The sequence below is a fragment of the Pseudonaja textilis genome, chromosome 5 (assembly GCF_049901715.1).
Source record: "Pseudonaja textilis isolate UNSWEBS1 chromosome 5, rPseTex1.2, whole genome shotgun sequence".
Taxonomy (NCBI): Eukaryota; Metazoa; Chordata; class Lepidosauria; order Squamata; family Elapidae; genus Pseudonaja; species Pseudonaja textilis.
The window spans coordinates 4,907,006-4,921,259 of NC_141994.1; the positions used below are offsets into that span (position 1 = coordinate 4,907,006).

A 14,254-nucleotide genomic window follows, 5' to 3' on the forward strand; every position below is an offset into this window, starting at 1 on the left:
ATATAACCATAATTGAGCCCAAAATATCTGTTGCAAAGCAAGACAAGCTATTAAGTGAATTTTGCCCCATTTGCAACCTTTCTTGCCGTAGTTGTTGCATGAAATAGTTCAGCCGTTAACGTAGTAACCTGGTTTTTAAGAGAATCTCTCCTCCCAGTTGATTTTGCTAGTAACAAGGTTGCAAAAGTTGATTTTGCTAGTAAGAAGGTTGCATGTTATCACATGTTTCCCCCCCCCCACAAGACACCGCAACCTTCATAAATATCAGCCAGCTGCCAAAAATCTCAATTTGGATCATGTGACCATGGGATGCTGAGATAGTCGTAAGTGTGAAAAATGGCCATAAGTCACTTTTTTTCAGTGCTGTTGTAACTTCAAACAGCCAATAAATGAACTCTTGTATGTCGAGGACTACCTTGAGGCAATTATTATAGTATTCATTAGATTTCTATCCCATCGTTGTTTTGTACGACTCAAGGTGGCATATGTAATGTTCTTCCTCCTATTTTTAACCCCCAACAGCCCTATGGGTTCAACTGGGCTGAGAGTGAGTGATTGCCACAAAGTCACCCAGCTGGCTTTCATGCCTAAGAGACAGAGGTGGTATTCAGCAGGTTCTGACAAGTTCTGGAGAACCAGTAGCGGAAATTTTGAGTAGTTTGGAGAACCAGCCAATACCACTTCTGGCTGGCCCCGCCCCCATCTACTCTCTGCCTCCCGAGTCCCAGCTGATTGGCTGGGTCTTCTTTGGTTGCCCTGCACAGGAGAACGGAGCTGGAAAGCAGGTTAGTGGGGTGGGGAGGGAATGGAAATTTTACAGTATCCTTCCCCTGCCACGCCCACCAAGCCACACCCACAGAAGCTGTAGTAAAAACAATTTGAATCCCACCACTGCTACGAGAGGACCACCATTCACTGTCACCTGGTTTATAGTCCAGCAGCATTATTACTACACCAGAACCACTCTTTCCATATATCAATAGCATTTTTTTGAAGAAGCCCAAACGTTTTAGAAGGAAAAATAAGAAAAAATAGGAGTAAGGGATAAGTATAGATATAAGAGTAGGAAGTGGCATGAAGTAGGGGTGCTTGATTATTTTCTTGATGGTCATTTTTTCTTTACTAAGGGTGCAGTCTTGTGCCTGTATTTAAGAACTAACTCCATTGAATTGTATAAGACTACCTTGAACAAACCTGCAAAGATATTTCACTGGCAATCTGCAGATTTTGCGGAATAAGATGTCATGTAAAAATTGGAACACAGAAAAGTAGCAAGGAAGATAGGAAGCAAAGACATCCATTCATTTGGCTTGAGGGAGTCTAGCATGAAACTCATACTGCAAAATTATTAGAATAGATGTTTCAAAATACGAGAGTCAGCTCTCTAATCCTATTCATCCATAGGAAGCATACATTGAACAACTTGGAATTGCCGATTAGGACAGTGCTAGCTGCCTTCCACATTAATAGATGTTATGAATTCAGTGGAACATAGCCATTTCATATACTGTATTTCTTTCCATATGCCCAGTAAACATGAGGAGAACGGAATAGTTTACCCTACCCTCTGCCTCAGCATCTCTGACAGACTTATAGTTAAATAGTGGCAAGAGAAAAAGAATCAGATTCTGGATTGTGTAGATGAAAATATATTCAGCTGAGCCTGTACTTCTATTCAACCCTGGGAGTGAAGGAATATGTAAATTCACATGTCCTTTCTCTACATGCTATTTGGCATCTTGCAGAAATACAAGTACAAATACAGGAAATACAAGTACAAATACCAACAAATACCAAAGCTGACCTAGACAGGGTCTATGGAATGTGTGTAGGGCAGACCAAATAGGTGTGCTAGAACATCAAAGAATAGAATTGGATAGAATTGGGACCTTGGAGGTCTTCTAGTCCAACCCCTGCATGAGCAGGAGACCCTATATGCCATTCCAGATAGGTGGCTGTCCAGTTGTGGAGAGTACCCACAACTTCTGAAGGCAAGCTGTTCGAATTGGTTGATTGCTGTTATCATTAGGTAATTCCTCCTTAGTTCTAGCTTGCTTCTCTCCCCGCCTAGTTTCCATCCATTGTTTCTCATCTTCCTTCTGGTGCTTTGGAAAATAGTTTGACCTGCTCATCTGTGTAGGAGCTCCTCAAATATTGGGACACCGCTATCGTGTCACCCCTAGTCCTTATTAGTCTAATGAAACTGAGACCGATTAGTCTAATGAAAAGTCCTTCTTTTCATTAGCCTTTCACTAATGAAGCTAACTTTTCACTAGTCTTTTTTTTTTAAATTAAACTGATCTCAAAACGCACAGATTATGAGTATATATTCCACTCTCTTTTAATTTACAGATATAAATAGGTATTCTTCAAAGCAGTAGGGAAATCCCACGTGAAGTGAACACATGTCTGATCCAAGGGGATTTTGTAACCATTTCTACATTATTTTCTGATGTCAGAGGAAAAAAAAAAGATAAGAATGGTAATTTAAAAGTTACAGGACAGTACGCCAAGCAGTATACTTCACTTTGCTCTTCCTTTCAGGGCATGTCTTTTCACAGCTTTAAATTGTGATTTTGCTTGAGTAAAGGCCAATGTCATTGTAGAATTGTAGGTTGTAGAATTACATGGGTTTGGTAAGAATTACATCAGATGTGAAAATGATCCAAAGCTTTATTTATATCTGATGCACTTGCTTCATTTTTAACAAAGTGGGGCTGATCAGGTCGGCTCCTCAAAGAGGAAAGAGAAGGATTCCATCACACCTATGCGTGAAAATGGCTGCATTCTTTAGTAAGCCTGTCTCCTGCGCATAAGCAAAGATTTTTTAAAGAACACAAGTTATTTTTTTTCTTTTTTCTCTCTATGAAAACTCTATGGCAAAAGTACACATTTGCAGCAGGCTCTGGATGGTGCATCCTTGAAAGGAGAGCATTTAGACAATTTTGGCTGATCACACACACACAAAAAAAGAACAGAGATGGATAGACCTGTCCTTACAAATTTCAGGGCTTTGGTCTAAATTGCAAAGTCCAACAAACTGTACTGGAAAAAAAAGCAGTGTCACTAAAAAACCAGGTGGACATGTTCATGAAGTCACCAAGCATCAGACTCAGTTGGAAGGAAATTTGTTTATTTCACTTTATTTACAGAAGAAAATAAGAGAGAGAAAGCATTGCCATACAGCTCCTGGATCAAACACTGTGCAGCCTAAGATCTTGTAATGTGTTTGTGACTGCTGTGCTTGTTTCCGATTTAACAGCCCATCAGCTGAACCTAGCATTGTTGGTAAAAATGAGTTTAAAAGGACTGGAAAATGATTGGTGATGTAATGAGATGTCTGTAAAACATTTTTTGGGTGGTGTTGATGTCTATTTATGGTGGTACTCTAACTTTCATTTCTACAGTAAATCATTACTCAGCAAAGAAATGTCCACATAATGAAAACTAGAGAGCAAAAATTGGATGTAGGCTAATTCATCTTCTCTGCTGTGACCTACTTAATTCCTTTTTATCTTAGTGTGGTGTGCATACAATTCTTCAGCCTATAAGGCTAAATGGTGTTTTATGCAAATTGTATCACTCAAACCTTGTAAAACAGTGGTGGGATTCAATTTTTTTTTTACTTTCGGTTCTGTAGGATTGGCTTGGTGGGCATGGCAGGGGAAGGATATTGTAAAATCTCCAGCCAGAGGTGGTTCTTGCTGGTTCTCTGAACTACTCAAAATTTCCACTACCAGTTCTCCAGAACTGGTCAGAACCTGCTGAATACCACCTCTGTGTAAATGTGTCCCTATAATTAGTATCAGATGAGCAAAACCATTGCCAAGGAGCAACTATGACTGGGATCAAGAATATTTAGATATGGCTGCTCAGTGTGTTGAGCTCCTAGAACAGTGTTTTTTTCTCAACTCCCAGAATTCCCCAGGCTTTTCATGTCTCCCTATTGGTTAATATTATGTCAACTGGATCCATCCACTCAGAAAGAGTACACAAGGGTTCCTTGTGCAAGAAAATTTTCATGGCCTCGATATGTTCTTTCTATCTTAATCCCTTGAATCTGTTCCTGGCACTGCTTCAACTTCCTGATACTGAGAATTGTCTGTACAGCTTCACATCCACTTCTAAAAGATAAAGGGATTCAAACAGACTCTTGTCTTTTTTGTTAGCCACTGAACTATAGAATAGTATTGCTGACTTGGTAGAACTTGGGAAAGATGTTTGTGTGTGCTCGTGCATGCATATCTACTTGCATACATATGCACACAGAAATAGGTATGTGAGAGGTATTGTGCAGAGATTTACAAGACTCCGTAATATTTGCCTGCCCCAAATTATTTTCATCAGGTAGTTTAGCACTAAACATTTTAGATACAATCAGACCCACATGTTTGTCCTAAACATTATCTCTTGCATGTCATGTGGACAGTGACTTATCATGGTTTTTTTCCTCTTCAAATGCAATGTTTCTTTGATAAGTGGAGTGAATGTCCGGACGTCTGTGGGTTACATGTATATTCCAAAGGAAGTGGAAAAGTGCTGGTCAGATAACTTTGCTAGCTCCGCATTCCTCTGTAGCTTTTTGAGAATTGTTTTTACAAGTTAGGTCCAACTTTCAAGGTTCTCCAAATATTTTAATGTCGTCATCCTCATCCTCATCCCTGTCAATCATCACTATCATCTCAGAGTTTTTGGACGAATGTAGTGTCCATTTGCCCATTTGAACCTGGCAAAATTAATTATTTGGTGTTTTTTCTCCTTCCTTCCCAAATGTAGATTTGTAGGAGTTACTCATGACCATGTTATGACCAATGTCTATTTGACCCTTTTTAATTGTTAATTGTTAAAAAAGGAAATAGGGCTATAGGAGAATATGACTACGCTAACAATCTTTCTCTATTGTGATAAACCTTATTGTTTTCAGCTGTATAGTTGGAACATTAAGCATTCAAAGATACTGGCCTTGACATGACCAATTTCTGTGATTTCCAAAAACAAGTTTGTGTCAAGTTTTCAGATAGATTCTCATCCATATACAAAAATAAATATTTAAACAATATAGATCAGGGGTGTCAAACCGGCAGCCCAGAGGCTGGATGTGTCATGCGTAGGCCACACCTATCCCAAATCCGCAAAGGGAAAAAACATTGCAAATATCACGTGATGGTAACGTGACACAGCGAATTTGACACCCGTGATGTAGACGATCGTGTAAGTAAATAGTTGGATGCTCATTTATGAACAATATCAGTTCTATGAACATGAACTCTTAATCCACAGCACTGCTTATTAAGTACTTTAATAATGTCAATATAACATTAGATAACCTTTGTATTTTCTCAAAGACAAGTCCCAAAAGGCAAATGGTGTTATTCCAAGATAAGTAGATATAGGATTGGAGGCATAAGACTGATTAACCTCTCTTAGTCAAATACAGATACAGATAATCAGAGTTGGAAGGGACCTTGTAGGTCATCTAGTCCAACCCCCCACCCAAGCAGGAGACCCTACACCATTTCTGACAAATAACAGTCCAATCTCTTCTTGAAAGTCTCAAGTGATGGCGCTCCCACAACTTCCGAGGGCAATTTCTGTTCCATTGGTTGATTGTTCTCACTGTCAGAAAGTTTCTCCTTATTTACAGGTTAAATCTCTCCTTGTTCAGTTTCTTTCCATTATTCCTTGTCTGGCCTACAGGCGCTTTAGAAAATAGCTTGACCCCTTCCTCCCTGTGGAGGTCCCTCAAATATTGGAAGACCGCTATCATGTCTCCCCTGGTCCTTCTCTTTACTCGACTAGCCAAGCCCAGTTCCTGCAACCGTTCTTCGTACGTTTTAGCCTCCAGTCCCCTGATCATCCTGGTTGCTCTTCTCTGTACTTTTTCTAGAGTCTCAACATCTTTTTTATAATGTGGCGACCAAAACTGGATGCAGTACTCTAGGTGTGGTCTTACTAAGGCTTTATAGAGTGGCAGTAGTACTTCCCTTGATCTTGATTGTATCCCTCTGTTAATACAACTCAGGATTCCATTAGCTTTTTTGGCGGTGGCTGCACACTGCTGGTTCATATTTAGCTGGTTGTCCACTAAGACTCCAAGATCCCTCTCACAGTTACTGCTATTGAGCCTGGCTTCACCCAGTCTATATGTGTACTTTTGGTTTTTCTTGCCTACGTGTAGGACTTTACTTTTCTCTACATTGAATTTCATCTTGTTAGATATGGCCCAGTGTTCTAGTCTGTCAAGATCCATCTGGATCTTGAGCCTATCTTCTTGGGTGTTAGCTATTCCTGCCAGCTTAGTATCATCTGCAAATTTGGTAAGTTCCCCTTCTATTCCCTCATCTAAGTTGTTAATGAAGATATTGAAGAGTACTGGGCCTAAGACGGAACCTTGTGGCACCTCACTGCTTACTTCCCTCCATAGAGACTTAGACCCATTAAGGACTACTCATTGAGTACAGTTTGCCAGCCAGTTGAGAGTCCATCTAGTGGTGGTGCTATCTATTCCACTTTTTTCTAGCTTACTAAGAAGTAGGTTGTGGTCTACTTTGTTGAATGCCTTGCTGAAATCTAAATGTATTATGTCCACAGTATTTTGCTGGTCTACTAATTTAGTCAAATTTACTAGGGACTAAGATAATTATAAGTTATCAAGTCAGTGTGATTTTTTATGAGATCACATAGTCCTTCTGCACAATTTCTTGATTCCCAATCTGCCCAGTGGTGGAAATCATTTTTTTTTACTACCGGTTCTGTGGGCGTGGCTTATTTGGTGGGTGTGTCTTGGTGGTCATGTGACTGGATGGACATGGCCAACCCGACATCACTCATGTCAAGGGGCGTTTCGCCCAGTCCCTCCCCTCCCAAACACTCCTTGTCACCCCCAGCCTCAATGTATCTATAGTTCTGTAAAAAAATTCACCTTTTTTCTACTTTATTATCTGCATCCACATACTATAGATGTACTTTTATGGATCACTGAAAGGAGGAAATGGCTCACATGCTTTGTCCAAGAGTGTGATAGGCAGGTCACAAAACAGGGTTTTGAGGGGTTGCCACAAAGAAGGCGGGGGGCAATGTATTTTCCAAAGCAGCAGAAGGCAAAACAAGAACCAATGGATTGAAACTGAACAAAGAAGAAGCAACCTAAAACTAAGGAGAAATTTACTGACAGCGAGAACAATTAACCAGTGGAACTGCTTGTCTCCAGAAGTTCTGGGTGCTCCAACACTGGAGGCTTTCAAGAAGAGACTAGACAGCCATTTCTCTGAAATGGTATAGGGCAGGCAACCTTGGCAACTTTAAGACTTGTAGATTTCAACTCCCCAAATTCTGGGAGGAATTCTGGGAGTTGAAGTCCAGAAGTCTTAAAGATGCTAAGGTTGGAGAGCCCTGGTAGAGGGTCCCCTCCAAAGATTATTCTGACACCTTTGCCTGGCCCTCCATCCAGACTTGGCATCCTCAGTTTTCCTGCCTGAGCAGAGGGATGGACTAGAAGACCCTTCTCCCTTCCTCTCTCATTCCCTCTTTTTCTCTCTCTTTCCCCGTCTCTCTCAAAGCCTCTTCCCTATCTTCCCCTCTCTCTGCCCCACTCTGTGTTTTTGTGTGTGTCTGTGTCTGTGTCTGTGTGTGTCTCCCTCAAATCCGCGGCTGGTCTTTCCTTGCTGCTCTTCGCTACTTTCATTTCTTCTTTTTGGAATGCAGACCGGCTGAACCAGGATCGCCAGCCACGTTGGAAGCATCCCTTCGGGTGACCCATCTCCCCCCACTTCTCCTCCTTGGGTGTTCACGCCAGTTGCGAGGGGAGGGGGAGATGGGTCGCCAAAGAGACGCTTCCAGCAGCGGCTGGCAATCCTTGTTCAGCCAGTCTGGATTCCAAAAAGAAGAAATGAAAGTAGCGAAGAGCACCAAGGAAAGCCCAGCTGTGGCTTTGAGGGAGAGAGAGAGAGACAGAGAGACAGAAACAGAGACAGAGAGAGAGATAGAGACAGAGAGAGAGAGACACAGAGAGAGAGACAGAGACACAGAGACAGACAGAGACAGAGAGAGAGACAGAGTGGGAGAGAGAGGGAAAGATAGGAACCCGGCCGCTTCGCTATCCCCTGCTGTCACCCTTACCTTCTCAGGCCAGGCGAGGGAGGGGAGGGTGAGGGGCAGGAGGACCAGCTGCTTCAGGCATGGTGAAGAGGCGTCGGCCAAGCCCAGGAGAGGAGAAGCCTGGGAATGGTGGCTCTCAGCTCAGCCGGCCCGAGGGGCTGCTGCAGGCATATCAGGATAAAGGCGGCGAGAAGCCCCAGGACATCTTCCCACCTACCTGCTGGCTGGCTGGGCCAGGCTGGGCTGGAAGAGGTGCGTCAGCCGGGAGAAGGCAGAAAATGTGCTCTGGGAGGGCAGGCAGGCAGGCGGGTGTCCCGGGGCTGTTGCACATGCGTATTGCATGTGTAGCAGCTGCAGCCCTGGGACATCCGCCTGAGCTGTGCCATGGCCACCACGTGGTAGGGAAATCTAGGAGAGTGACCAGGACAAGCGGGCGACCAGGTGACCCGGTTTGGGGGCGTGGCCAGCCAGGGGTCGCTACCAGTTCTGCGACCCACGCCAAATCACCGCTACCGGTTCTCCCGAATACGTGCGAACCGGTTGAATAGCACCTCTGAATCTGCCCCTTCAGGTTTTCCAAAGGCTTCCCCATTGCCACTATAACCAAGTCCACCCTATTCTCTTTCCCTTCTCATTTCCTAGCTATATGGACTTCCCAGGGGAGATAAAATTTTGCATAATATGTTCAAAAGATTGTAATTTCAGTCAGATCATTTGGGCTTTAATTGAGATCTATCGAATGATTTGTTTTATGATCCATTTATTCATTTTATGTCTATTTATGGTATTATCAAGTTTCTCTCCAATCTTTTTTCTATTGAGCTTCGTTAATGTTCAAGTTTGTTTTCTATAGGGTTCTACGAGGAAAATAATTGTCAGCCCTAGTCTGATCTTTGTATGTATGTGGGTGGGTGTGGGCATGGGTGTGCATGCATGCATGCACGCACACACTCACACCCACTCACACAAAGATCAAAATATATCTTTCTATGACTGGAGCCTTGATGAGATGAAGGGGTTTGTGTGGGTAAATGAAATAATGGGCTATGTTATCAGACATGTAGGTGAGCCATGATAGATACCCCAGACTAACACCGATCTCATCTACCAACCTGCACTGGATCAGTGTGGCAAATTATAGTCTATTTCTTCCGCATGCCAATACAACATCAAAAACGACCCTCATTCTCCAGAGGCCCTGGGGCAATTGCCCACAGCAGTGGGAAGACCTGCCTGAAGGCAAAGGGTGCTACGAATCATCTGGTTAAATCAGACTGCCTTTGGACTTTGGACATAGGAATGCTCAACATTTGAACAATGAAAACAGATGCTTAAGTAAAAAGCTGGTTGAACTCAACGATATGCATTGGGATTATCTGAAACACGATGAAAAGGCAAAAATTGAGTTGAACTTGATAGAGCTAGATATTTACTCTACATTAGAGGTATCAAAATGTACAGTGTGGTACAGTTGGTTTTCTCATCAACCAAAAGCTGAAAGACTCTTTAGTAACATTTGAAAGTATATTAGAAAGAGTAGCCCAATGCATCGTTCAATTGAACAAACAATACAAGCTTCAAATCATCCAAGCTTATGTGCTAACAATAAACTATAGTGATGATGAGGTCAAAAAGTTTTAAGATGATGTGGTCTGCCTTCAAGACAAAGAAAATTGCCAATACAAAATATTAACGGGTGACTTTAATTTATATTATTTATTGTTTTATTTATTGAATGTATATTGCCACCTATTCTCCCATGGCGACTTGAGGCAGCTTACAGAACGTAAAACCATATTTAAAATAAAAAAACAATAAAAACTAACAAAAAAGAATCAAATAAATTAATAAAGTACAAAAGAATAAAATCTGAAAAAAAATAAAAAATAAAAAATCACCTGCAACTCCCATCCCCCACCCCGACGACAGCAGATCACCTGAGCCACTTGATGGGCTCCATCCCGCTCTGGGTTCTCCAGGCCCGCTGGCAGAACCAGGTCTTCAGTGCCTTCCGGAAGAGTATTAGTGAGGGGGCCATTCTAATCTCTGGGGGAATGAGGTTCCAGAGAGAGGGAGCCACCATGGGGAAGGACCTTCTTCTGGGCCTCACCAGGTGTATCTCCCTCAAGGATGGGACCCGTAACATTCTCTGCCTCTCCGCTCTGATGGGTTGGGTATATATGACCGGCAAGAGATGTTCCCTCAGATAAACCCAATCCCAAGCCATGAAGGGCTTTAAAGGTGACAACCAGCATCTTGAAATGCACCCGAAAGCAAATCGGCAACCAATACAGCTTCCGCAGAAGAAGTGAAACATGCACACTGGGGTCTGCACAAAACCCTGCGGGCTACTGCATTTTGTGCCAACTGAAGCTTCCAGATGTTCTTCAAGGGAAGAATGATTAAAGAATTCTTTAATGCAAGAATAGGAAAATCAATACCTGGAGAAAAAGTGACTGGCCCGTATGGAAGTGGTGAATGAGATAATAGAAGTGACTAACTAATAGATTTTGCTGAAGGATGGGGACTTTATATCATGAACTCATTTTACAAGAAAACATGCTAGCGGTAAATGGACATGGAAGAGACCATTTGGGTACACAAGTGAAATGGACAATATCAAGTCAAACGATTAAAACTATATTCTGCAATTGTACTGTCACCAATTGTTTTAACGTTGGAAGTGACCATGGAATGGTACAAGCAAAAATGAAGATAGACTGATAAAGAGTGTATAAAAGTGATAAAGACATCACAAAAAAAACAAAAATAAAGAATGAATCTATATCACGTGTGTGTGTGTGTGTGTGTGTGTGTGTGTTAGTGTCAGGGCTGCAACCAATCCGCCCTCATTTAAATCCACTCTCTAGCTGAATCTCAGAGAAAAGTAAATTGATTTATCAGGAGTGGCCATGTTGGCGTAAGCTGGATGCAGCTGATACTAAATTACATCCTACGTTTCCCCCTTGACCCCTGGTCTTTCCCCCTTGACCCCTGGTCTTTCCCCCTTGACCCCTGGTCTTTCCCCCTTGACCCCTGGTCTTTCCCCCACCCCCTGGATGTGACTTCTCCAATGGGACACATCCATCTCCAAGAGCCATCCATCATGCTCTCCAGTAACCAGCTTATGCTCCGACAACTTCGGGCTACCGGGGATGATTATCTAGGCACTTAAGGAATGCCTTGTTTCCCCCGACTCCTTTTTTCTGGCAGCTAAAAAAACCAAAGGAATATCTTTTTAGTTAAGTTAGCATATAAATATTTTTTCCAAGGCCTTCAGTGCTACCTTGTAAGTGCTAGTCTGTGGTGTATTTCTTGACTGCCAGTGTCTTCCATGTTAATCGGTCTTAAAGGCAGAAGCTATCTAATAAATACTTCATTCTCAAATCTAAGGCTAGGCTTTTTACTGTACCAGTTGTCGTTAATTGACTCTTTTTTTTTTTGTAATAAATTTAGTCACTATGGTATAATCCATGACTTTTATTACAAAAGCTTGGAGATTACCTGTATTTTCCACTATCAGCGTAATATCATCCACAAAGTAAAGGTTACTGATGTTTCTTGCTCCGTGCTATCTTCTTCCATTCTAGCTTCCCACAGTATATATCCAGCATATAGGTTGAAGAAATAAGAAAGGGTATATAGCATTTTAGCTAGAGATAGTTTGCTTCATCATGTTCTGTCTAGGCTACAACTTTCTGTCTTATGTATAGGTTTCACACAAGGACAGCACAAAATTACAGGATTCCCATTTTCAAAGGCCTTCCTATAATCAGTGAAGCACATTTTGACCTCTTTTTTTAAACTTTCTCAGTTATCTACGATGCATCAGCAATAATGTTCTTTGTTTTCTGTCTTTCTCTAAAGCCAGGTTGAATATTTAGCAGCTATCTTTCCACGTAGGGTTCAATGTGTGTTGGCTGGTTCTAAATATTATTTGGCTAGCTAGCATATGAAATTAAGATTACTGTGTGATAGTTTGCACCCTAATGAACCTTCTTTCTTTGTCATTGGTATATAGATTTCATTCTGTAGGGCACTGTATCATTCTTCAGATTTGCTGATTCGTCTTCTGTTATTTGCCATATTATTGTAGATACTCCATTCATTCCTATAGACTTCTGACTTGGTAATCCCAGAGTGCTGATGTAATTTCATTTTCTAGTACAGGGTCAAACTCAATTTCATTGAGGGCTGCATCAGGGTTGTGTTTGACCTCGGGGTATGTGGCTGGTGGGCGTGGTCAGCTCGATATCACTTGTGCTGGGGGCACCTGCGATGGCCCAGGCGGGGCTGGGGGGACCCATTGTCTCTAGTAGTGGAAGGTGAGACCAGAAAGAGCACCAAATCCCTGTCCTCCAGAGGAGCCTTCCCATCTGCTGATGGCCAAATGCTAAGGCAGGACTCCCTATCCCTTCCTTCCTTTTCTTCCTTTTCCTTCCTTACTCTCTTCTCGTCTTTTCTTCTTTTTCTTTATCTGTCGTCTTTCCTTTTCTCCTTTCCTGTCCCTTCGTGGATGCATTTCTCCTTTTGTTTTGTTTTGCTTTTAGTTTGTTTTGATAGCCGTCCGCCAGCAAAAACGGAGCCTGAGGCGGGGCACGTGCGGCCCTCCCAAGCTCCATTTTCGCTGGCAGAGGCACCGCAGGCCAGTCCGCTGTTTCCACGGCTGCCCTGTGGGCCAGAATTAAGCACCCCATGGGCTGGATCTGGCTCACGGGCCCTGAGTTTTGACACCCCTGTTCTCGTACAAAACTTCTTGTAACTATGGAATGTCATGTAAGTTTTATTTTGAATGTTGACATCTCTACTGTATGGAAATTCAATATAACCCATATTTCTTGGAACTTTTTGAATCTTTTGTTATCTATCCACTGGTATCTTTTACCTACCAATCTGAGGTTGGAACCTCCTTCTGAATTTAGACATCTTTTGGAAGACTGTACTTGTTTTTCCACATAAGTTTCTATCTTTGATGCCTTTACAGAAATTGTAATACAGCTTCTTGTCTCTTTTAGCAGTTCTCTGATGTCTGTGTTAAATTCCTTTGTCTTTCTTGGCTCTTCTCTTCTCTTCTCTTCTCTTGGCAATGTCCTCTGTTTATTCCGACATCCAGTTTAATTCCGTCTGTTTGATTTCTTCTGAGTCACTTTTCATATTTATCCTTAGCAGCCTGTTTAATTTCATTGTACAGGTCCTCTGGGTTCTCAGAGCGATTCCCGATGTTGTCCTTGAAAATGGGGGGACAGGGGAAATATGCCCAAGATCATATTGTAAAAACTGGTTGACTTTGTTCTTCTGTTTTAGCTTGGCATCGGACTTGCTCATGACCATTTTGCAATCTCTTCCACACTCAAATCTGCCCACAACCGAGCTCTTCGTTTTGTTATACTCGACAGCAGTGGTGGGATTCAATTTTTTTTTACTACAGGTTCTGTGGGCGTGGCTTGGTAGGCGTGGCGGGGGAAGGATACTGTAAAACCTCCAGTCAGAGATGGTATTTGCCGGTTCTCCTAACTACTCAAAATTTCTGCTACCGGTTCTCCAGAACTGGTCAGAACCTGCTGAATAACCACCTCTGTCTCACAGAATATTCAGTTTTGTTTCTATGTACTTCATCTGATGATGTCGTTGTATATAAGTATGTTGGTAAGGAGAGAGCAAAAAAAATATGCCTGGTAATATTCCACCCCACTTTTGTGAAAGCCAATTCCAAGAATACATCAAAGGTGCTTTCTAGAAAATACTTCTTTTGAAATAAATATTTTAATACTTTGGAAATAGCTCTTAAATTTGATTGCTATTATTTCTTTTTGCCCTCCATTTAGATGCATACACTCTACAATGAGAAGTACTCACGTCTTCTTGTCCGAATATTAGGGATTTACTCAAATTTCTCTTATAGTGATTTATAACCTAAATTGCAATCACATAACCATGGCTTGGTGTAACACTGATAAAGGCAAGTGCTGGACTTTTTTTAGCACCATTCAAATAGTCATTAAATAAATGACTGTAAGTCAAGAAATACCTCCAGCATACCAATGTTCTTCTGGCACACTTACCTCAGGCAAAATAAAGCAGATATCTCAGTCAATGTATTGGTTGTACCAGAAAATGACAACAAAATATGTTTTAATATGTTGTAAGGGAAGTGTTT

At 41.9% G+C, this 14,254-nt stretch overlaps 1 protein-coding gene and 1 long non-coding RNA gene across 4 annotated transcripts in view; one reads left to right on the forward strand and one right to left on the reverse strand.

The window, feature by feature from the left end:
* The window catches only part of CAV1 (caveolin 1), a 46,823-nt gene that overhangs the window by 19,048 nt on the left and 13,521 nt on the right, over positions 1-14,254 (forward strand). The gene's annotated exons all lie outside the window — the stretch shown is intronic.
* The window catches only part of LOC148125514 (uncharacterized), a 130,367-nt gene that overhangs the window by 12,807 nt on the left and 103,306 nt on the right, over positions 1-14,254 (reverse strand). The window lies entirely within an intron of this gene.